Genomic DNA, 26,180 nt, shown 5'->3' with positions numbered 1-26,180 from the left:
TCTTCTCTTTTCTAAATATTGGCCTCATAGGTTACAATTTTTACATTAAAAATATAAAATAAAATAACATATAAACAAGCAATATAAATTACTGGAAGAATTTATATCAAATATAAAAGAATACATTTGGCTTTCCTACTGCCAAAATCAAACTTCCCCGTTTAATTTTCAAAGCTCTTGAAAGTCAACATGGGCCCTGCCTACCCTTCTAGACTGATCTCCCACCACACGTCCTGTTCCCGCCACGGTGAACACCCTTTTGTGCCTGTATGTGTGTTATTAACTTCCCTTGTGTGCAAGTTAACATCACTGGTTATGGCAGAGACTGCTGTTTATTCCTCCAAATCCCTTTGCTCAGTAATAGAAAACAATTTCCAACTGACACATGGCAACCCATATTAACCCTCTGAGTAGTACAAACGTTCATGTACGTCCTCATGCTCCTGACCATCCAGAGTAAAATCAATTTATTTTAAAAATGTGTAAGGCAACATTAAAAAAAAAGGCAAATGTATGTTCTTCTTGTTTCCATAAATTGGTTATCAAACAAACATGATTTTAAGTTAATAAAACTGGAACTGGAACTAATTTCATTTTTTGAAAAAAAAACTCACTCCTAGAGGTCTGTGAGTATGAAAAAAATTCACTACTCAAAGGGTTAAAAACTGTGTGTCCAGTCTTTCAGCTGGGTGTAGTCATGTGACGTTGTTCTGGGTACAGAAGTGTGGGTAAGCTCCAGGAATGTCCTTGATAGAAAGAGAGGCTCTCTTCTTTGTCCTTTCCTTCATAGATGCTTATGTTTGAACAGCCAACTTGGACCATGAAGTAGAAGCCATGAGTTGAGCTTGCAGGAACCAGAGAGCAGGAAGGGCTGGGTCTCTGATCAGTGGCTGCCGCCCAGCCCTGGAGCACCACCTCTGCATTTCAGCTGCACAGGAGAGAGAAACAGACTCCTAGCTCGCACATCCCACCTATTGTCTTTGGGTTTTCTGTCACACACAATCTAACCTAATTCTAACTGATATATTAATTTAAAAGATAAAGTAGTCACAAAATGCTTTTAGGAGAATTGATATTTAGAAGAAATGAGCAGAAATTTGGGAGTTTGGGGCCGGCGTGCAAAGGAAAACAAAAGGTTGAAGAAGACAGAGGGGGCTGGCAATATGGTGAGAAGCCGGGCCACCAATGACTATTTGGGGGAGGGATGGGGCAAAGATTTGACCGTGAAAGTTTTAGGAATAAAGATGACAGATATCAAATATTAAGTCACCTATTTCATTCTGCTACATTTTAATTCCCTAATGTTACCATAAAATTCTCAGTAAAAATCTAACCTACACAATAGCCTGGAGTGAGCAGGTGTTTTGAAAAATCAAGGAAAAGGGGTCAGGCAGAGTAAAACAACAGCGAACATGAAACACCAAAACGCTGTACATTCAAAGCTGGAAGCTGGAAATCAGAGCTTTTAAACAAGCAGCAGCTTCCCCAAATCCTCAGGAGTATAGATAAAAATGCTGTATTTCCTATTTAATATAGAGTGATTCTTAGAGCCCCCAAAAAGATAGATTAGTATGTTTAATATATATTTACATATATTTGCATATCATTTTTTCCCTTTATACCAGAAATAGAGTCATTCTAGAGCTATTGTTTTTCAATTTATTTTTGTTTTCTTTTAACCAATCGATATGCCATGGATATTTTTCCAAATAGATTAAACTCATCCTTTAATAATGGCATAGTATTCTACCATGTTAGTACCGTAACTAATTTAGTCCATAATGATGACAATTCACTCTTTTGCTATTGCAAACAGTGTCATATTTATACAAAATAGTGTAACATTTAAATGCAATTATGGATGAACTATTTAAGTATTCCTGTGGAGTGAATGACAGGAAGAGGATTTGAAGGGTATCAGAGTAGATATCTTTTTTATTGTAACAGTATTATCAAATTACTTTTCAGGGAAGTCCAGCCATGATGTGTGAGGGTGTCTCTTGGCCTCTACTCTTACCATACTAGATGTCATAAATCTTTTTAGTTTTTGTCAGCTGAAAAGTGGTATCTTGCGAATGGTTAGTGAGATTCAACATCTTTTCACATATTTAATGGTCAGTTTTATTTCTTCTCTGAAATGCATATTTATATATTTTTCTATTGAATTGTTTTCATATTGATTTAGATAATATGTATATATATATATATATTAAGGATATCACTAATTTATCTATGTATATTTTTAAAAATATCTCTAGGTCTGCCATTTGTCATTTAATTGTGTTTATGGTATCTTTTGCCATCCCCAAGATTTTAATTTTAGAGATTGCTTAGAAAGACTTAACCACTCCAAAATGTAAACAATATTTTTCTATATTTTATAATCAATCATTCTTTCAATATTACATGGCAATAATGGAATAGTTAGGAGTACAGTCCCCTAGCAGCAACCTGCCTGAGTTCAAATCTTGACTACGCTGTGTAACCTCAGGAAAGTTATTTAGCTTCTATGTGCACTGATTTTCTCAACTGTTAAATGGGGATAATAATAGCATCTACACCTCATAGGGCTGTTGTAAGGATTAAATGAGTTAGTACATACCAGGTGCTTTGAACACTCCTTACAACACAGAGTTTCAATAAACATCAGTTACTGATAGTCTGCTGTGTCTTAATAACAGTAGTTTCCCAAAATGTTTCCATATCTGATATGACCCATAAATAAACACTCCAGAAATGCATCTAATCCTTATAAATGGTCTTAATCTTATGCCACCTGCTCATCTCAGTAAAAATGAAACTCAGCAACTGCAGACAGACAGAAAACTGAAGACTGCAAAATGAGAAGGGCAGGATGCCACACAGCAAATCAAATAGAAATACCAGCTGCAGAAACTCAACAAGTTATAAGCACACAGAAGAGCATAAGACAGGAATGAAGAAATGAAGTGCTTCAACTGTGAGTCTTGTTCTGACAGGGCCCTCAAGCAGCAGCTGCACACACCTGTCTTATCCCATCTGAGGCAAATGGGATATTCACAGTCAAAAACAGCTCATTTCCTATACATTTTAGCCAATACATTTAGCAAGTCTCCCTGGACAACCTTGTATTCAATCCTTTCAAACACTTTGGTCCTACGCAACTTCATGTTGTTATCCAGAGAGCTTGATCATTATCCTTAAGCACTGCCACGGGAAGACCAAGACTGTGCGTTGTTCACAATGCTAAAGGGTGCCCATGCCCGTGTTTTATTAATAACCACTGAAATCTACCCAAAAGGCACACGCTGCCCTGAGTTTCCCTAGTTCTTCTTAGAGTTCTTTGATCTCTTCCATATCTGTGAGTATATTTTTTGTGCCTAGAGCTAAATGTGTTTTTCTTTTCTTGGTGAGTCTTGCAAGAGTTTTCTTTATAACATTTATATAGCTTGAGGAATAGTTTTTTATTTTACTTACCAATTTTTGTTCTATTTTTATTTTCTAATTCATTCATCTCTGACTTTATCTTTCATTTGCATTGACACTGACAGGTGTCAGACAGATAAAGACAATACAGTACTCATTTCTGAGCAAACAATTTATCCCTGTTACTTTCTTTGATTTATTTTGTTGTTTTTCTGGTTGCTTTAAGTTAAATGCTCAGTCATTTTCTTTTTGGTTACTATCATTTCATAATAAAAGCATTTAGATTTGGCAATTATATTTGAATTTCAAAGGACAGGGTGACCCCAGCAAAGATCTAGGCTACATATGATTTATAAAAGTAGAGTTGATCTCTCAAGGCGGGACTGTGTACCAGATGACTGTGGAGAAAATGCTAGGGCGTAAAAATGAGAGCACTGTTAAGGAGATCCAAAGTCCTACACTCTATAGATGAGAGATCTGATGACAGATAGATATGAGATCATTTGTCTGATATTAAAAAGTGCAACGTCCTCTCACTGAGTCTGTGCTCTAGTTGAGCGAGAAGTCTTAAAAAGCAAAGCAGCCTGACCTGTGGTGGCGCAGTGGATAAAGTGTCGACCTGGAAATGCTGAGGTCACCGGTTCAAAACCCTGGGCTTGCCTGGTCAAGGCACATATGGGAGTTGATGCTTCTAGCTCCTCCCCACTCTCTCTCTCCTCTCTCTCTCCCTCTCTCCCTCTCTTTCTCCCTTTCTCTCTCCTCTCTAAAATGAATAAATAAAATAAAATAAAAATAAATTTAAAAAAAAAAAAAAAAGCAAAGCAACGAAGAACTACCTCCTTCCCTCCCATCCTTCCCTTCGCATGATACCAGATCAACCAGTATCCCACAGAGAACCTAGTTAACCTTTCATAGTCAACCCAAATTCTAAATCGTGTGTGAATTCTGTTTGCAAAGTTCAGCCTCAACTCACACCACCCCGGGGCCTCCTCCTCCTGCAGATTGGAAATTGGAGGGGATTCTGGAATGGAAAAGAACAAGGCCAGCTGTTGGTGACATCTGCTTTGGCTGTGAATTCTAGATGCAAGCATCTGGAGCTTGAGTAATTAAAGTTAACTCAGTGAAACAATATATGTCAGAATTATTTGGGACTTTATTATGGTTCCTACTCTCATATTTTCTCCCAGTCACCACAGAGTGATTGCATTGTCTTAATCCTGCAGTTCTTAACTGGAGCTGGGGGGATGGGTGGGGCATGCCTGTGACAACCACCTTGGGAGTTTTTTTGTTGAAGTGATACACTCTACTCCTTGAGAAATGAACAGGGATCTAATCAAAGAAGAGGGGAGACAACAAAAGATAAAAAGGAATCTAGGAATCTAGTTATGAAAGTGATTAGAAATGGAGGCAGAGGTTCACCACGTGACCTATGATGAAAACTGATCGGCATGAATATCCAACAACAGGGAAATAAATTAATGTTACAATAATTCATATTATAGAGTGTAACTATTATCATTAGTTTTAATAACATAAGAAAAGATGCATGGTTTAACTTTCCTTGCAAAATTCAGACTACAAAAAAATATTATCTCAAGTATTTGTTTAATTTATATACGTAGCAAAAAAGGTTGGACAGGAACATCACAAAAATGTTAACAGATTCTTGTTTTGAACGGGATTGATGGAGAGTTTTCTAATTCTTTTTTTTTCATACCTTTTTTTGGTATTTTCAGTGTTTTTCTCACAAACATTATCGCTTTTAAATTCATAAATAAGACAAGAAACGTTTATGGGTAAAAAAACTTCAGGTTCTGGAGAAAGAAAAAACATAAGGAAGATGGAGAAGAGGAGCAGAAGGAAAGGAGGAGGAGAGCAGGGGAGGGGAGGGAAAGTTGTAACTCAGAGAAACGGAAATATTGTTGGTTTACCAGTTAAGTGTGATGTTCAAAACATTTAATGAGAACACAGTCTGACTGTACTAACTGGTCCACTCACATTGGTGTGTTCCCACTGACTCTCAGCCTGTTTTCAGGCTTACTCTATACAAAGGAAGGTGCTGCTGGGAAGATCCTGACGGTTGCTTTCACTCTTGAAGTCATCGGTCTCCTTGCACAGGGCACATTTCCCTTCATCTCCAGCTGCTAAAAACCCTGCTTACATTCTTCATCTTCTCAAAGACTTTTCCTGGCCGTCCCAGTCAAAACAAAATTCTTTCTCTGTTTCTCTATTGTCTTTATCATGTTCCTCTAATGCAGGGGTCTTAAACTCGCGGCCCGCCGAACAATTTTGTGCAGCCCGCAGACTAATCCATGAAGTTCAAAATATTTTGGATAAAATTAAGTAAGCCTAGGGGCCTACTTGTATTTTTCATTTCTCTAGCATCCTAGCTAGATATTAGCTTAGTTAACAGCAGTTGTGATGCGAACTACAGTTTCTGGTCGTTTTGTGACACTGAGTAAACTGCATGTACGATTGTGCTTGTTGTACTGATTTTTTTTTTGTTTTCAACTGCAGTGAGAAAAGTGTTGCGTAACAGTTGCCTTTTGTAGACCTAGTGCGGCCCGCCGAACGGCTGTGATCTTGCTCTGCGGCCCACATGCTGAGTTGAGTTTGAGACCCCTGCTCTAATGTAATATTTGTGATAACTGCTGGCTCATCAGATAGCAATTATGTGTCTTATTGTCTTTCCTGCTATTCAATAAATCCTTGAGGGCAGGGACTGTATTTCCACAGTACCGTACCTACCATGGTAGAAATCCCATCTGAGTCTTCACTCCACTATATAAAAAAGAAAGAACTCTTCATCAAAATGAGGTACCCCCAGAAAGTCTGTGGGGTTAGGGCAGCCAATTGCCATTGGCCTTTGGGTTGCAGATTTTCTCACATCCAGGATCTGAGCAATCTACTGAGGCAGAAGAATAATCAGGTTTCCTAACCCAGCCTCTCTGAGGAAATAAAGGCTCAAGGGAGAGTTGCCCTGGTTACAAGGGAGACTCTCCTTTGTTCTGGGGTGGGGATAGGGGCAGAAAAAAGGCAACATCAGGGAGGTGTCCACTGGGCATACTCTCAGAGACATCTACAGGATATACTGGGTGGTGCTTTTGCAAAAAGAGTTCTTAGATTTGGAACATCATAGATTCCGTATAATCATTCATTCATTTAGTCAACAAGCATTAATGCTACCATGGTCAGGCCATGCGCGCTGGATATTGGGGGATGGTGATACATGATAATACGCATTCTTGGGAAGGTTGCAGTGAAACAGTCATGCTCTGATGTCAACACTCACAGCTAGCTTGAATTAACCCAAACCCACTGTATTAGTTTCCAGGGCTGCCATAACAAAGCACCATAGACTGGGTAACTTAAACAACAGATATGTATCCTCTCGTAGTTCTGAAGGCTAGAAGACCTAGAGAAAACTGTCACCAAGCTTAGTTCCTTCTGAGGGCTGTAAGGAAAAGGTCTGCTCCAGGACTTTCTCTTTGGTTTGTAGATGTTCGTCTTCTCCTGTGTCTCTTCACATTATCTGCCTTCTATGCATGTCTCTGTGCAAAAATTTCTCTTTTTCAGAAGGACACCAGTGTATCTGGATTAGGGCCCACCCAAATAACCCCATTTTAACTTGATTATCTCTATAAAGACCATACCACCAATTAAGATCACCCTCCGAGGTACTTGGGATTATTGATTTTGGGAGGGCACAATTCAACCCAGAATGTCCACCCAAATCTTAGGGGAATAATCCAAAACAAAACCTCAGCATCATCAGACAGACATGACCTGCTTCTCTGGCCATGTTGCATGAGGACAGCCACCCTGTATTGCCCCTGGGAGCAAAGATAGCGGGGACACCAATCATGGCAGCAACAGGTAAGGTACAAGATGCCACTCTTATCCTGCCAAGAATGCTTGTCCTGGAGCTCAGCTCCTATTTTCCTGTCTAGTTCCCTGAAGCAGGGATAGGCCCATCGCAAACAACGACGGTGATAGTATGTTCTGCTTTGCCAGGCCTTGCCAAGGGCCAAGAAAAGTGGAAACTGAGGAAACATGCAACCTGCCAAGACAGGCTACACATATCTATCTACAAACCCCAACATAACTGAAAAAAATCATCAAACTGAACACCACTAACAAAAAATATGCCAGGCTACTTTCACTGAAATATTAAAACTGAATTCTCAAACAAGTTCCAAAAAATAATTAAATCTCTCCATTGTAAAAAACTATATATCGTATCACTTATTCCCTAGTTTCAATCCCTTTCCAACACACCAAGGAAGAACTAAAGTAGAAAAGACATCATTGGCCCTGGCCGGTTGGCTCAGCGGTAGAGCGTTGGCCTGGCGTGCGGTGGGACCCAGGTTTGATTCCTGGCCAGGGCACATAGGAGCAGCGCCCATTTGCTTCTCCACCCCCCCTCCTTCCTCTCTGTCTCTCTCTTCCCCTCCCGCAGCCAAGGCTCCATTAGAGCAAAGATGGCCCGGGTGCTGGGGATGGCTCCTTGGCCTCTGCCTCAGGCACTAGAGTGGCTCTGGTCGCGGCAGAGCGACGCCCCGGAGGGACAGAGCATCGCCCCTGGTGGGCGTGCCGGGTGGATCCCCGTCGGGAGCATGCAGGAGTCTGTAGGACTGTCTTTCCCCATTTCCAGCTTCAGAAAAAAAAAAAAAAGACATCATTGAAGAAAATGCAGATATTTGAAACACAGTTGCACTGTCTTAGATGCCCCATGACACATTAACTCAATATTTAAGTTAATGCTTAACTTGATATAGCCTATTGAAGAGGAAATGATCTAATTTGGTAGCACCTGGCCAAAAAGATACAGCTAAAAAAATACATAGTCAACCATTTTTAATTAATGCACAAAAATGGATGGAGTGTGCCAAGCTCATGTGTGTATCCTTAGTGTAAGTCTACCTAGTTCATTTTGTTTGTTTGGTTTTTTGTTGTTGTTTTTGTAATCTTTAACTATATTACCACAAATGAGCACTTAATGTTGTGATGGTGAGTGTGTATAAACGTGTCTAGTGAGTAAGTGGGCAAAAAAATGTTTGAGGTTAACGATTGAGGGTGGATTAGAGTAAAGACTCCAAGTAATCCAACTGCCAAACTTTGATGTAAAAAAGATACAGGGGTTCCCTTTACATCTCAGATGTATCTGGTTAGTATTCTGAACCTCATTATAAGTGTGAACTAAATGAAAAATTCATCAAGTATTATCTACTCGCTAGATGTTGTGCAGGGTGCATGGGCTAATTTCTGACCTCTAGTGGCAAAGTTGTAATAAGGCCCTCAAATCTCTAAAGGTCTAAAACAGGGGTCGGGAACCTATGGCTCGTTAGCCAGATGTGGCTCTTTTGATGGCTGCATCTGGCTCGCAGACAAATCTTTAATAAAAAAAATATAATGACATTTAAAAATATAAAACATTCTCATGTATTACAATCCATTCATTTCCTACTGCTCATGTTCATGGTTGCAGGTGGCTGGAGCCAATCACAGCTGTCCTCCTCCGGGTCAACACCAAATTTTTATTGGATAATGCGTAATGTACACGGGTCGTTGTATGGCTCTCACGGAATTACATTTTAAAATATGTGGCATTCATGGCTCTCTCAGCCAAAAGGGTTCCTGACCCCTGGTCTAAAAGGAAGACAGTCACCCACAATTTCAGAGGGCATTGGTCTCTTTGACCCTGGGTAGTTCTGGGACATTAGCAAATTCTTTGAATCCCACTTACATCTGATTCCAACCCTCATGCAAGCAAGCCTTATCCAAGATCTCCAGACAAAGCAATAATCCTTTGGGTTTTATTCAGACATTTCCCCTCCCAACCTCTTCAGTGATTAGGAGAAAACCCAAACACAAGCAAGCAAAGAGAGGAGAAAAAAAGTGTGGATAACTGGTAACCATAAAAGTGCTAACAAGCGATTCTATATCATTTTATCATACATAATAAAAATGTTTCCAAAAACAAATAGCAATACTGATATAACAAAAGGAATGTGATGTTTAGACATCTGAAAGTAACCCTTCTACTACCATTTATAATTAGTTGAACTTAAATTTTTGAAACCAGAAAGTAGATATACCATCCAGATATTGGTCACACAGGTCAGAGATTATACCATTAAAGAGAAGGATTGCCAACATAATATTCTTTTAAAAATAACAGAACAAATAAAAAATTTGGGAAGAAGTATCCTTTTCAAGAGAAACAAAACTATCTTCCTTAATGACAACAGAATCATTGTTTTGACTCACACCCATTTCTGTTAACATAGGCAATGAAATACGAAATCCCCCAGTCTTGATCACAAGCACTGCACAGAGAGAATGTTGCTTGTGAAGCTCACCACTAGTCCATATCACAGCCTTCTTCATTGTTCTAAATTTTGTCCTTTCAAACTCATATACACAAGCAACACTACCACACCCATTTTCCATGTTTTATCTTCATTACTAACACTGTCTTACACTGCATGCATGTAGGTAGGGATGCATGTACTTTTATCTTGTTTACCTCTGCTCTCCACCTAGCCCCCCAACCAAAGTTAACTACCTGCTGTCTTCCAGAACCTTGCCACTCTGCTATACAAATGTGAAGTTTACTTCTCATTCTCTCTCCCCTACCATAGCTACCATGTTGTGAGGGAGTCCAGGCTACCCTGGAAGCCCATGTGTAGAAGTTCTGGCAGACGCTCTAGCAAAGGTCCCAGTTAACAGCCAAACTGCCAGACACGTAGTGAGTGAATGAATGAATGAATCAGATAATTGCAGATTCCTTCCATAGAGTCTCCCTTCAGCTTTCCTTTCTTCCTAAGGAAAGGTCTCAGACACTATGGAAAATAACAAACCATGTCCATTGTGCTTGTAGTCTCTGCTGTGCTCTGTCCAAATCCTCAGCCACAGAATTCACGAGCCTAGTAAAACTGTTCTGTTAGTAAGTTTGGGGGAACTTTATTACACAGCAGTAGATAACTGGAAAAGGATTGATTCATCCTTTCTAATGGTTACACAGTGTTTCACAGGATGGCTATGACATACCTTGTTTAATCATTTCCTTTACAAGGGCATTCACTTTGCTTCTAGTTTTTGCCACTACAAACATTACTATAATAAATATCATTGACTACGTCTATTCCTATGAGAGTTATAGGTAGAATTGCTGGGTTAAATATGTACTTTAATTTTTACTAATTTTTTTAACCTTCTGATTCATGAGTCTATCTTCAGGAAGAGGTTTTTGATTAATCTTTTCTATATTTTTCTACAATTTCATTAATATAAGCCTATCAAAATTAATTTCCTCTTCTTTCATTTTTTCTAATTTTTTAATTTGTCAGCAAATTATCTGATTTTAACAACTGGTACTAGAAAGCAGCCTAAGTGAAATATAATCATATTTTTTAAGATGAGCATTGAGTTCTTATACAGTGTGTCCATGAAGTCATGGTGCACTTTTTTTTTTCTTTTTTTTTTTTTTTCTGAAGCTAGAAACAGGGAGAGACAGTCAGACAGACTCCCGCATGCGCCCGACCGGGATCCACCCGGCACGCCCACCAGGGGGCGACGCTCTGCCCACCAGGGGGCCATGCTCTGCCCCTCTGGGGCATCACTCTGTTGCGACCAGAGCCACTCCAGCGCCTGGGGCAGAGGCCAAGGAGCCATCCCCAGCGCCCGGGCCATCTTTGCTCTAATGGAGCCTCGGCTGTGGGAGGAGAAGAGAGAGACAGAGAGGAAGGGAGAGGGGGAGGGATGGAGAAGCAGATGGGCGCCTCTCCTGTGTGCCCTGGCCGGGAATCGAACCCAGGACTTCTGCACACCAGGCCAACGCTCTACCACTGAGCCAACCGGCCAGGGCCCATGGTGCACTTTTGACCGGTCACAGGAAAGCAACAAAAGACGATAGAAATATGAAATCTGCACCAAATAAAACTCTCCCAGTTTCATATCTATTCAGTGCAGTTCAATGTGGGCTCATGCACAGATTTTTTAGGGCTCCTTAGGTAGCTATCCCATATAGCCTCTACAGACTCGTCACTGACTGATGGCCTACCAGAACGGGGTTTCTCCACCAAACTGCCGGTTTCCTTCAACTGCTTATCCCACCGAGTAATGTTATTCCTATGTGGTGGCGCTTTGTTATAAACGCGCCGACATTCACGTTGTACTTTGGTCACGGATTAGAATTTAGCGAGCCACAGAACACACTGAACTTTTCTCTGTACCGTCCACATCTCGACTGGCATGGCCGTGGGCTGCTCTGCTGTATACACAGTGTTACATCATCACCTGCACATTGCGCACATGCTGCCACATCATCCTACAGAAACTGGGAGGGTTTTTCTTTTATTTGGTGGAGATTTCACATTTCTATCGTCTTTTGTTGCTTTCCTGTGACCGGTCAAAAGTGCACCATGACTTTACGGACACACTGTATTTCTCATTTTTATGTACAGGTTTGTTGAGTCTTGTTAGTTTGGTCATGTTAGGTTTTTCTTTTTTGCTTTAGAAAGTTTACAATTTTGATTTCAGTTTCTAATTTGATCCAAGGATTATTTAGGAAGGTGGTCTCAAGTTTCAAATAATTAAATTAAATGGTCATATCATTTTTATCTTTAACATTTTTATCACTAATTTCATTAATTTTTTATTGGATAATGTGACCTGTAGAAATCTCTACTTAAAATTTTGTTTTTTATGGCAAAGTTAATGATCAGTTTTTATAAAGTCAATGGCCATTTGGAAATATGTATTCTGAAAGATTGTAAGATTCTTTACATATTTATTAAAGGTAATATGTTGATTATATAAGTCTTTGTATGATTTCCCTTATTTTTTCTATTAGATCTAGTTCTGAAACAGGTGTAATAAAATCTACTCTAATTTCATGTTTAAAAAGTTAATTTACATTGCCAAAAATCTTTTGGCTTAAATATACTTCACTATTTTATGATGTTTGAAGCACATCTTTATGTTATGTCTTTTATTGGCAATGTTCTTATTGTTTATCAATAGTTCTACCTTGTCTGATATCAATATTGCCTCTCATAGTTTTGTTTATTTGCGTTTATGTGATTTTGCTTTTCCAATCTCTTTTATTTTAAAATACTTTATTATGTTAAGTGTGATTACAACATATTGCTAGCTGATTTTGCATTTAACCTAATGTGATAGTCTGTCTTTTGGTAGGAAAATTGAGCTAATTTACATTTACTATAATCATTGATATTCTAGATTTATCCTCTTGCTTATAATTACTATTGAAGTTACTTCACTAATTTCCTTTTCACCTTTAATTTATATTTACTAGCATTGTTATTTTTTCTTTTAACCTTTTGACACTTATTTTTTCTTTCCATTTTATTTTGCATGCATTGTTATAATTTATTCCCTTTCCCTTTACTAATTTCAAAATGTTTTTCCATTTCATTAGTGGTTATTTTGCTTTTTAACATGAATCATCAAACACATTTTATTACTATTCTATGAGAAGATACTATTTTCCCACATTGTCTATTTTCTGATACTTTCCCTCCACTTCAATACTTACAGAATGCTTTTACTTTCCACACCCCTCCCCCCAACTCCACCTCTTGGGTTTTGCTGAGAAATTTTACAACTTTGACTTCCAGGCTTTTATTAGGTAAATCTCATTTATCATAAGAGGCTTATTTTAACACGTGTGGCACAGTCCTGGTCACTCCATCATTATCCATGTATATTATAAGGCTCTTGTTCACTGACCACATTCTCCTTTCTACTTCACCTTCTCCTTTCATTTTTTTTTTTTTTTTTTTTTTTTTTTTGTATTTTTCTGAAGCTGGAAATGGGGAGAGACAGTCAGACAGATTCCCGCATGCGCCCGACCGGGATCCACCCGGCACGCCCACCAGGGGCGATGTTCTGCCCCTCCGGGGGGTCGCTCTGCCGGGACCAGAGCCACTCTAGCGCCTGGGGCAGAGGCCAAGGAGTCATCCCCAGCGCCCGGGCCATCTTTGCTCCAATGGAGCCTTGGCTGCGGGAGGGGAAGAGAGAGACAGAGAGGAAGGAAGGGGTGGGGGTGGAGAAGCAAATGGGCGCTTCTCCTATGTGCCCTGGCTGGGAATCAAACCTGGGTCCCCCGCACGCCAGGCCGACGCTCTACCGCTGAGCCAACCGGCCAGGGCCACCTTCTCCTTTCTTGAGACCCCTGTTCCCGTTGATTTGTTGTTTCATTAGAATCCTCTTTTCTTAGTTTCCTCGGATTGGGTCTATCAGTGATACATTCTTGGAACCCTTACACGTCCACATCCCTTTCGCCCTGGCAGGTAAGTGATGCTTGGCTGGCAACAGACCTCTTGGATTACACTCCTTTTCTCTCACTAGGTATAGCTGTCATTCCAATGTCTGATATGCGTCTTGATTATTTCCTTTTGTAAATCATTTCTTCTGTATAGAAATGTAAAATTTTTCTATTCAACCTTGGGATTCAGGAATTCTGTAATTCCTGAACAGGTTTAGTGTGTGCCTTTTCTCATCAATCCTGCCAAAAACTTAGTGAGCACTTGTAACAGCAAATACAGGCCTTCATTTAGCTCAGGAAATTTTTTTTTTTTTTTGTATTTTTCTGAAGCTGGAAATGGGGAGAGACAGTCAGACAGACTCCCGCATGCGACGGACCGGGATCCACCCGGCACGCCCACCAGAGGCAACGTTCTGCCCATCAGGGGGCGATGCTCTGCCCATCCGGGGCGTGGCTCTGCCATGACCAGAGCCACTCTAGCGCCTGGGGCAGAGGCTAAGGAGCCATCCCCAGCGCCCGGGCCATCTTTGCTCCAATGGAGCCTTGGCTGCGGGAGGGGAAGAGAGACAGAGAGGAAGGAGGGAGGGGTGGAGAAGCAAATGGGCGCTTCTCCTATGTGCCCTGGCCGGGAATCGAACCTGGGTCCCCCGCACGCCAGGCCGACGCTGTACCGCTGAGCCAGCCGGCCAGGGCCTACAGTTGTTTTTTTAATCTGCCCAATGAGAGTAAAATTTCCTTCTCTTACCTCTGATTCCCCAGGCCCGCCCCAAAGGTGACCTGCTCTTCAGTTTCTTACAGAACTGTTCAGAAATTCTTCATGTGTAACAGGGACATAAATTATTATTGTGGCAGTATTATAGCCTCTTTACATCTTCCTACCTACAAACAAAAAAAATTCTGACATTTACACGCTGACCCCTTCCCACCTCCTACATTTCTACCTCCCACTGCCTTATTTTTGCAGATAAGACAAACTGGGAGTGGGGGGAGCTTACAAGTGAAAAAGCAAAGTTGAGATAGATTTATATCCAAAAGGCCCAGGCCTGTTCACTACAGAGAGGAAAACAAGAAATGGAAAGAAGCAGGGAGGGGTGACAGAGAGGCCGAGCACCCACAGAGTAGCAGGGAGGGTGCTGGTGGGTGAGAGAAAGAAGTACGGAGACAGAGACATCGGGGTGTCTGCAGGACATGCACGTAGAAAACACTGTGTGGGAATGCAGGCTTAGAGAGGGTTCATACAAATTGTTTTATAAAATACAAGTGTTTTGTATAAGTCCTTTGAGCAATACAACTAAAGATTAGAATTACTTTTACTGTCTTAAGAACATGATACGCTCTGAGGCTAAGACACGGGGGCCCATGAGCTATTCTTTTCACTCTGTGTGTGGGTTTGCATTCATGTGTTTGTGTACATAGAAAGAAATGTATAGTATATAAGTGCATTTATCTACATACATGCTTTTTAAAAAATACAAATGGGATCATACGATAAGTACCCTTATGTACCTTGCTTCTTTCCCCCTTAAACATACTGATTTATAGCTTGCCAAGTTACTAAAAAGATTTGTGTTAGTTTACAATGAAATCATAGGCACAGGACCTAAAATTATTAACCTGACTCCACAGACAGGAACCCAAAGATGTAACAGCCCAAAGAAGGAATGATATTCAGAAATTCTAGCTAATAATTCATTTCATGAGTCTAATAAAAAATTAATAAGGTGTTTTAAAAATAGACCTAAGTAACCAAATGCCAGGCATTATTTTTGGAGGGAAGAAATTAATTTCACCTGAGAAAAGACAGAACAATGAAAATTAAAAGTCCAGAGCTTAAAAAAAGGCAATGAGCACTTCTTACTATACAGCTCCATCCACATCAGAGCCACCAGATTCAGGCGAGTGCCATCCATGCTTAATGTTTATACAAACAGGGAAAGTGAGATAGTTCAAAAGAGTGGGTAGTTTTTAAAGTACATTTCATAGGTTTTTCTTATATTCAGATGGATAAATGAACAGGAAAGAAGCAACATCACATAAAACAGTGAAGCACCACTGCAAGGAATTGTTTCAGAGAGAGCTGAAAAACTTTCCATTTCCCACAATCCTCTCTGCTCCCCCTGATGACTCCATCCATCTCATTCTCATCTCCACTGGATACAAAACAGTTGAATAAAGCAGAATAATCCTTATAAACCTTTCCTCAAAGTGGGGCTGTGTGAGTCAGATCCTATCGCTGTGAAGGATGAGGCCCACACAAATTTTAAAAAGAAACATTTTTTAACACAACAATGCTTTCAGCAGACTGTCTTTCAATCTTCCTCTCCACTCTGTTGCCTATCAAACATTTTGGGCAATATGTACATAAATGGATGATCCAGAAATGTGGTATGAGTTCTGTGACCTTCTCCACTCAGATAACCATCATCTCCATGCTCAGTCACAAATCAAACTCTGTTGGGAATAGCTGCATCCCTAATATCTTGAACTCTGAAGTTCTCTCTCCCCCTACAACCTCCTTCCACTTCCCCTTTCCCTCATACTTTCTGAATCTGCTTAACTACCTTCATTTCTTTCAGCCCCCTCTGGATTCTACTTGACTCCCTAAGGTGCTGTGTGTATAAAACGTTTCAACTTTATATATACACGGCACCGTAAATTCCTTTTCAATTCCTCCCTACATTGACCCTCTACTATACCTGTTTGCCAATCTCTCACCCTGCTTAATCCAACTGATGTCTCTGTTTCTCTTCTCTGACTCCTGAGAATTGCTGGAGAAAAGTCACTTGATACAATAAAGTACCAGGTGTTTAGGATATACAGAGCTCAGTGTGAAATGCAGTTCTGCTATTAGCTGGGAAAGTTTGGCCAAGTGACATAATCTCTCCGAGTATCTGTTCCCTAATCTATAAAAGAGGGTATATCTATTAGCATACTTTCAGCTATAAGAGAAAATTCGACCAAAAGCAGCTTATTGTCTCCCATAACAAGGCGGCTAAAGATCAGTTCCAGAGTGAACTCAGGGGCTCAACAGCATCATCAAGGACAAAGGTTCTTTCCCTTTTTAGGCTCCATTATCCTTAGCAAATTGGCCTGGGTCTTAGGTTTAACTTTTCCTAGTTACAACGCTGGCAACTGCACTTCCAGGAATTAGACTCAAAGTCTTGGGGGGAAAGAGTGCACTTCCTCCCAAGTGCCTCTCTACCTTAGGGAAACTTTTCCTAGAACCTTCGTAGAAGTCTCCTAAAGTCTATTTGGCTTGATCATATATCCATCCTTTAACCAATCATTGGCAAGGGTAAGTAAGACTGCCAGTTTGACATTTTGACCAATCACAATTCACCCTGGGGCTAGAAAGGGTCCATCTTTCTTGAGCACATTGTCACCAGATACCTGAACAAAAAAAGTTGAAGTATACTGCTCACAAAAATTAGGGGATATTTCAAATGATTATGAAATGATAAAATATCCCCTAATTTTTGGAAGCTGTATAGCAGGGGTCCCCAAACTACGGCCTGCGGGCCACATGCGGCCCCCTGAGGCCATTTATCCGGCCCCCGCCGCACTTCTAGAAGGCCCCTCTTTCATTGGTGGTCAGTGAGAGGAGCATAGTTCCCATTGAAATACTGGTCAGTTTGTTGATTTAAATTTACTTGTTCTTTATTTTAAATATTGTATTTGTTCGTTTTGTTTTTTTACTTTAAAATAAGATATGTGCAGTGTGCATAGGGATTTGTTCATAGTTTTTTTTTTTTTTATTGTCCGGCCCTCCAACGATCTGAGAGACAGTGAACTGACCCTCTGTGTAAAAAGTTTGGCGACCCCTGCTGTATAGTAAGAATACCTGTTGGGTAGGCCAACAACCTATATGGGTCATAGAGATTATTAGGTATATTTGCAAACTACCTAGTGGTACCTGGCACATGGTAGACATGGTGGCTTTTAAATATGTCTACAAATTCTTTGACCCTCTTTCCTTTATTTTAAAAGGTAGATCTCCCTTATCCTTGTATGTGGACTGAACTTAGTGACTTGTTTCTAATAGAATTTGGTGGAAAAAATGGTGTGAGACTTCTCATCCTAGGTCAGCAAAGGCACTGCAGCTTCTGTGCTGCTGTCACAGACTGTCCACTCAGAAAAGCTGCCATCTTGTAGGGACAAACAGCGTGCGGAAAGGCCCACATAGGGAGAAGTTGAGGATTCCCATCAATACCCTGCACCAGCTTACAAGCCAGGTGAGTGCATCACCACCTTGGAAGTTGCCCCAGCCCCAGTCAAGCCTTCAAATGACTGATAGTCCAGGTAACATCTGGGCTGCAACCTCATAAAAAACTCCAACCCCTAAGTCCCAGTGAGGCCACTCCCAGAATCCTTAAGAGTCTCTGAGGATAATAAAAATATTTAATGGTGTTTTAAGCCCTTAAAATTTGAAGTTAATTTTTTACACAGCAAGAGAGAAACTAATAGAGATATTGGTACTAAAGGGGGCCCTTGTTGGCCACTTGTATGGTTTTTTTTTTTTTTTTTGAAAAATTTCTATTCAAGTCCTTTACTCATTTTTTTTCTTCTTTGCTCAAGTTGTATGAGTTCCCTATATATTTTTATATCCCTTACCAGATATATATAATTTACAAATATTTTCTCCTCTTTCATAAGCTGCCTTTTCATTTTGTCAGTGGATTTCTTTGCCATGCAGAATTCTTTTAGTGTGATGCAATCCCACTTGCTGATTTTTGTTTTTGTTGCTTGTGCTCTGACCAGTGCCAAGGACCTTAACCTCTTCGGTTTTCTTCCAGGAGTTTGATAGCACACTAAAATCCCATACTACTGGAATTTGTTTGGAGGCTTTCTCACGAAGGTGTGATCAATAATTAACTTCATTTCCGGCCCCTCCCCTCTCTGGAGGATGCGGGGTAGGGCTGAAAATTCCCAGGTTCTCATCACGGCTTGGTCTTTCTGGTGCCCAGCCACCATCCAGGGGCCCACCAAGAATCACCTTTAGTTAGTAAATGTTGAAGCTGGGGTTCATGCTATAGTTTTTACTTTTGAATATATATATTTAAAACTGTAACAAAAAAATATTTAAACGTTGTTAGACCACCTGGAGTAGTGAACTCTAGACTTGGCTGTGGGAATGATTTCCAAAACACGACAGAATTAACTTGCCCCAGTAGCTGCGATCTCTGCCGTGATTAAAAGGGGAAACTGGAGGCCAGCTTGCCAGTGTGCCCTCAGCATACCCAGAGGTGGCGAGATACCAGAACAGTGTCGCAGAGAAACCTGACATCTCCACAACTTGACTTTTTTAGCAGAATGAGCATAGCAGTACATGGATGGCCTCCAACTTACATCTGCCTCCCAAATCTCATAGGAGTGCATATAACTGGTAGAAAGTATTTTATATTCCAGCCTCTACAGGACAAAAAGCTGATTAGAAGAAAGTGGAGCTAGAGGGTAGATCATCAAACGTTTGTATTTTTGACACTTATTTTTAAGTAAATCTCAGGAACCATATCATTTTCATGTTAACATTTCAGGATGTATCTTTTTCAAAATGTAAAGACCCTTTAAAAAATATAACCACTGCCTGGCCTATGGTGGCACAATGGATAGAGCATCAACCTGGAACACTGAGGTCACAGGTTCGAAACCCTGGGCTTACTAGGTCAAGGCACATATTGACAAGCAACCAATGGACAACTACAGTGAAGCAACTATGAGTTGATCCTTCTCACTGCCCCTCCTCCTCTCTCTGTACAATCAAGTTTTTTAAAAAACCATTATATATATATAAATATAAACCACTGTGAGATCATAGAAAATACACAGTGGGGGAGGGCAAGTAGGTTTACAGTGTGAGTATGCAAAAGTCCATTCTTGTATTATTGTTATTATTTTCCATATGACTTTTACCCCACCTTGTATATTCATTTCCACCCCCCAGTTCCTAGCACAGAGGTCCTGAAACTCCTGTAATTTTTAAGTGATAGGAACACTAGTAGCATCTCCTATTCAAATATTTGCCTTTCACCCCTATTTAGGAGCCAGAGGAGTTAGAGCAGAACTAACTAATTTATGGACCAAATGGGCAAAGAAATATGCCCCAAATAAAACAAGAAAAAAACTTAAATGAAATGGCAGCAACCAAACTACCAGATGCAGAGTTTACTTTTTTCTTCTTTTCCAAGTGAGAGGAGGGGAGATAGAGACAGACTCACACATGCACCCCAATGAGGATCCATCTGGCAACCCTCGTCTGGGGCCAATGCTCTGTCCATCTGGGGGCCATGCTTGCAACCGAGCTATTTTTTAGCACCTGAGGTGGAGGCTCCACAGAGCCATCCTCAGTGTCCGGGGCCAATGCACTCGAACCAATTGAGCCATGGCTTGTGGGAAGGGAAGAGAGATAGGAAGAGAGGGAGAGAGAGAGGGAAGGAGGGAGGGGGGGGAGAGAGAGAGAGAGAGAGAGAGAGACATAGAGGAGGAGGAGGAGGAGGAGGAGGAGGAGGAGGAGGAGGAGGAGGAGGAGGAGGAGGAGGAGGAGGGAAGCAGCTGGTTGCCTCTCTTGTGTGCCCTGACCAGGAATCACATCTGGGACATCCACACGCCGGACCACCGCTCTACCACTAAGACAACTGGCCAGGGCCCAGATGCAGAGTTTAAAACAAGGATCTTAGGGTAAGTGTGGTCTCAGTGAGATAGTAAGCATTAAAAAGGACACAGAAACCATAACAAAGTACAAGTCACAAATGACAAATACAATATCTGAAATAAAGAGTATACGGGAATGAATCAATAGCAGACTAGATGAAGCAGAGAATCAAATCAGCGATTTAGAGCAGTGGTCCCCAACCCCCGGGCCATGGACCGGTATGGTCTGTGGGCCATTTGGTACCGGTCTGCAGAGAAAGAATAAATAACTTACATTATTTCCGTTTCATTTATATTTAAGTCTGAATGATGTTTTATTTTAAAAAAATGACCAGATTCCCTCTGTTACATCCGTCTAAGACTCACTCTTGACGCTTGTCTCGGTCACGTGATACATTTATCTGTCCCACCCTAAAGGCCAGTCCGTAAAAATATTTTCTGACATTAAACTGGTCTGTGGCCCAAAAAAGGTTGAGGACCACTGATTTAGAGGACAAGGTAACAGTAAGCACCTAAGCATAGCAGGGGGAAAAAAACAGAATTAAGAAAGCCAAGGAGGTAGAGCGTCAGCCTAGCGTGCGGAGGACCTGGGTTCGATTCCTGGCCAGGGCACACAGGAGAAGCGCCCATTTGCTTCTCCACCCCTCCGCCGCGCCTTCCTCTCTGTCTCTCTCTTCCCCTCCCGCAGCCAAGGCTCCATTGGAGCAAAGATGGCCCAAGCGCTGGGGATGGCTCTGTGGCCTCTGCCTCAGGCTCTAGAGTGGCTCTGGTCGCAACATGGCGACGCCCAGGATGGGCAGAGCATCGCCCCCTGGTGGGCAGAGCCTCGCCCCATGTTGGGCGTGCTGGGTGGATCCCGGTCGGGCGCATGCGGGAGTCTGTCTGACTGTCTCTGTCTCTCCCTGTTTCCAGCTTCAGAAAAATGCAAAAAAAAAAAAAACCCCCCCCCAAAAAAAAGAAAGCCAAGGAAACGCAGAGACCTCTGGGACACCACCAAGCAAAACAACATCTTCATTATAGAGGTACCTGAAGAAGAGAGCAAACAAGGGATAGAGAATCTGTTTGAAGAAATAATAGTTAAAAACTTACCTAACCTGGTGAAAAAAAAGTTACACAACTTCAGAAAGCAAGAGAGCCCCAATCAAGATGAACCAAAAGGGGCTCTGGCTGGTAGCTCAGTAGATAGAGCGTTGGCCTGGCATATGGACATCCTGGGTTCAATTTCCAGTCAGGGCACACAGGTGAAGTGACTACCTGCTTCTACTATCATCCTTCTCCCCCTCCTCCTCTTTTTACCCTCCCATGGCCAGTGGCTAGATTGGTTCAGGTATGGCCCTGTGCACTGAAGATAGCTCCACTGGAGAGCATCAGCCTCAGGGTGCTAAAAATAGCTCCGTACTCGAGCATCAGCCCAAGATGGGGTTGCCAGGTAGATCCCAGTCGAGCACATGTAGGAGTATGCCTCACTGTCTCCCTTCCTCTCACCTAAAGATATAATAAATAAATAAAATAAAAAAGATGAACCCAAAGAGACCCACACCAAGACACATCATAATTAAAATGCAAAGGATTGAAGAAAGAGATCATCTTAAAACTTACAAAAGAAAAGCAATTAATTACCTACAAAGGAGACCCCATAAGGGTGTCAACTGACTTCTCAACAGAAACACTTCAGGCCAGAAAGGAGTGGCAAGAAATATTTAAAGTGATGAAAAGCAAAGACCTACAACTAAGACCACTTTATGCAGCAAACCTATCATTTAAAATCAAAGAAGAAATGGGTTCCCAGACAAAGAAAAGGTTAAATGGAGTCCATTATCACCAGATTGCAAAAAATGTTAAATCATCTGTTTGAAGAGGAAAAATGAAATTGAGAGAGGATTTACAGGTTTAAAGAATAAAATGGCAATAAATAAGTACATACCAATCAAAAGACATAGGGTAGCTGAAGGAATAAGAAAGCATGACTCATACATATGCTGTCGACAGAGACCCACCTCAGAACAAAAGATATACATAGACTAAAAGGGATGGAAAAAATGTTCAAGGCAAATGCAAACAAAAAAACTGGAGTAGCGCCCTGGCCGGTTGGCTCAGTGGTAGAGCGTCGGCCTGGCGTGCAGAAGTCCCAGGTTCGATTCCTGGCCAGGGCACACAGGAGAGGCGCCCATCTGCTTCTCCACCCCTTCCCCTCTCCTTCCTCTCTGTCTCTCTCTTCCCCTCCCGCAGCTGAGGCTCCAATGGAGCAAAAAGTGGCCCAGGCGCTGGGGATGGCTCGTTGACCTCTGCCTCAGGCGCTAGAGTGGCTCTGGTCATGACAGAACGACGCCCCAGATAGGCAGAGCATCGCTCCCTGGTGGGCATGCCAGTGGATCCCGGTCGGGTGCATACGGGAGTCTGTCTGACTGCCTCCCCGTTTCCAGCTTCAAAAAAATACAAAAAAGGGGGGGAAAAAAAAACAACAAAAAAAAACTGGAGTAGCAATGCTGATACCTGACAAAATAGTCTTTAAAACAAAGGCTATAGTAAGGGACAAAGGACACTACATAATGAAAAAGGGAACAATCCAAGAGGATATAACCACTGTAAACATTTATGCACCCAAAGTAGGATCACCTAAATATATAAAGTAGATCTTGATGGACATATAGGGGGAGATAGACAGCAATACAGTCATAGTAGGGGATTTTAACAACGCATGGACATCAATGGGTAGGTTCTCCAGACAGAATCAACAAGGAAATGGAGGCCTTAAATGACACACTAGATCAGCTGTATTTAATTGGTACCTTCAGAGCATATCACCTCAAAGTAGCAGAATATATACACATTACTTTCTAAGAAAGACCACGTTAGGACACAAAACAAGTCTGAATAAATTTAAGAAGATTGAAATCATATCAAGCATCTTCTTTGATCACAATGGTATGAAACTAGAAATCAACTACAACAAAATACTGAAAAACATTCAAGCACAAGGAGGCTAAAGAACATGTTATTAAATAGCAAATGGGTTAACAATGAGATCAAGGGACAAATCAAAAATTTCTGTGAAACAAATCACCATGAACATACAACAATCCCAAATCCATGGGACACAGTGAAAGCAGTCCTGAGAGAAAAGTTCATAGCATTACAGGACTACCTCAAGAAGAGAAATCTCTAATAAACAATTTAGGCCCTGGCCAGTTGGCTCTGTGGTAGAGCGTCAGCCTGGTGTGTGGATGTCCTGGGTTCGATTCCCGACTAGGGCACACATAAGTGCCCATCTGTTTCTCCACCCCCCACCCGCCCCTCTCAATTCTCTCTGCCTCCCTTGCCCCTCCTGCAGCCATGGATCAGATGGAGCGAGTTGACCCTGGGCACTGGGGATGGCTCCATGGCCTCTACCTCAGGTACTAAGAAGAGCTCGGATACTAGGCAAAGGAGCAAGGCCCCAAACGGGCAGAGCATCACCCCCTAGTGGGCTTGCTGGGTGGATCCAGGGCACATGCGAGAGTCCATCTCTGCCTCCCACCTCTCACTGAATGAAAACCAAAAAACAAAATAACCTGGCCTGACCTGTGGTGGCAAAGTAGATAAAGCATCAATCTGGAATACTAAGGTTGCAGGCTTGAAACCTCAAGCTTCCCTAGCCAAGGCACATATGGAAATTGATGCTTCCTGCTCCACCCCCTCCTTCTCTCTCTCTCTTCTCTAAATATGAATACATAAAAATCTTTTTAAAAATGTAACCTTATACCCAGAAGACCTAGAAAACAACAAACAAAGTCGAAGGAAGGAAATAATAAAGTTCAGAGATGAAATAAATAGCATAGAGACTAAAATAAAATACAAAAGGTCAATGAAATTAACAGCTGGTTCTTTGAAAAGATAAAATAAGATTGATGAACCTTTTACCAGAGTTATCAGGAAAATAAAAGAGGACCCAAATAAATAAAGTTAGAAATGAGAGAGGTGGCACAGTGGATAGAGCATCAGCCTGGGATGCTGTTGCAGCTAATTATGACCATGTGACTAATACGTAAGATGTATTAGTGTCCTATGGCAGCTTCAAGAATCTTCTATAAAAGATAGCAGATAGCGGGCATTTGCTCATTGCTCCCATCTTCTTTGTCCTTCCCCCAACAGAATGTAGATGTGTGATGGCTGGAGCTCTAGCCAACCCCCAGGTTTAGAAAAAGGAGAGCCATATGAGTATGGCACAGTGGTGAGCTAAAAGGATCTGTAAAAGAGCACACTCATCAGTTCTAGCCTTTATACCTCTGGAATTTTATATTAAAGAGCAAAATAATTTAAACTAGAATAAAAATTGTGGTACAAAAATGAAATTGTTATAAGACTTTTCCCTTGAGATTACAAAAGTATAGACAAAATTCTTTTTAAATATTTACTTTTTTTGAGGGGGTGGAGGTGGAGAAGAGGCAGGGGGAGAGAGAGAGATGGGAACATCGACCGCTCTTGTGTGTGCCCTGACCGGGGAGTCTAAAACCAGCAACCTCTGCACTCTGGGTCAGTGATCCAGCCAACTGAGCCATCTGGCCAGGGCTTTAAATATTTAAACCACTAACCCTACTACATGAAATAAAAGATTTCCTCAACTGGACTGTGGCTTAAGTATTTTATTAAATTAAGTATGTGATTTACAAATGGTTTCATATGAAATTTTTAAAGCAAAGTTATAAAACATTTTCAATAAAAAAGTAGAGTTAACAGCAAAATTACATTTTCCTTATAGTACACATAAAAACATTTCGTTTCTGATATACTGTCTGAAAATTTTATATATTCTCCAACTGATAGCTGCAATGTTGTACTTGAATGAGAAGGCTCACGGTTAATTCAGTCATTTGTTAACAGGTTCATCATTTGGAACATAAAAGACAACTGCTCAACTTTACAGAAAATAATAAAATTTCTCATCACATAATATGAACTTCTAAAAGGCTCTTCAGGATGTAGATATATTTTAGCCTTGTTTCTCTATTAAATTCTCTAAAGAGACATTAAGTAATACTGTAAACTTGAATTACATTTTAAAAATAAGCACCATTAACAAACATTCTACATAAACTTTACTTTTTTTGGCCACACAAACATTTAAATTTGTTTCTTTAACATGTAAATAAAAATAAACAATATTTAACCACTACACAGAAAAATTATGAAACTTCACCTCATTGCACAATGGAAAAGTACTTGGGGAAAAAAACCAGCAAACATTTTTGTATAATTTTTATACATTGTGTCATTTTCTTAAATTGAGCAGTTAAGACATTGTCAAAGCAATTTCCTGAGTTTCAAACTTTCCAATTTCCAGCTCAGACCAATCTTACTATTATTATACACGCCCTTTTTCTAAGCATACAAAACACTTGAATTAAAAAAAATAAAATAAAAAAAATAAAAAATTGGAAACAATCCAAAAGAATTTAGCTTTTCTTCTCAAAATGTGTTATAATACACAAGACATTTTAAAATATAAATCAGGATTTCCACTATATAATATGTCCTATATTTAAAGGCCTTAGAATTGTAAACAATATGGATACACTAATAAATTGAAAAAAATCTGTTTGAAAATAATATAGAAATATATGAACAACTAATAAATATAAGACCACACACTTCCATTTCTCAGGCTCAAGTAAGGAAATGGATGGATTTAAAATACTGTTAATGGTGTCCTCAGTCCACATGCCCCCTGTGGTTTCCACATTAGTTCTCTTAACCCCACCTACCCAGATACTGGTAAGAGACTACTGAAAGATACAATTGTTACTAAAACCTTCCAAACTACAGAAGTGTTGCACTTTTAAAATATTAATGCTTC

The sequence above is a fragment of the Saccopteryx leptura genome, chromosome 5 (genome assembly GCF_036850995.1).
Source record: "Saccopteryx leptura isolate mSacLep1 chromosome 5, mSacLep1_pri_phased_curated, whole genome shotgun sequence".
NCBI lineage: Eukaryota > Metazoa > Chordata > Mammalia > Chiroptera > Emballonuridae > Saccopteryx > Saccopteryx leptura.
Note: the sequence above shows the minus strand (reverse complement) of the source record.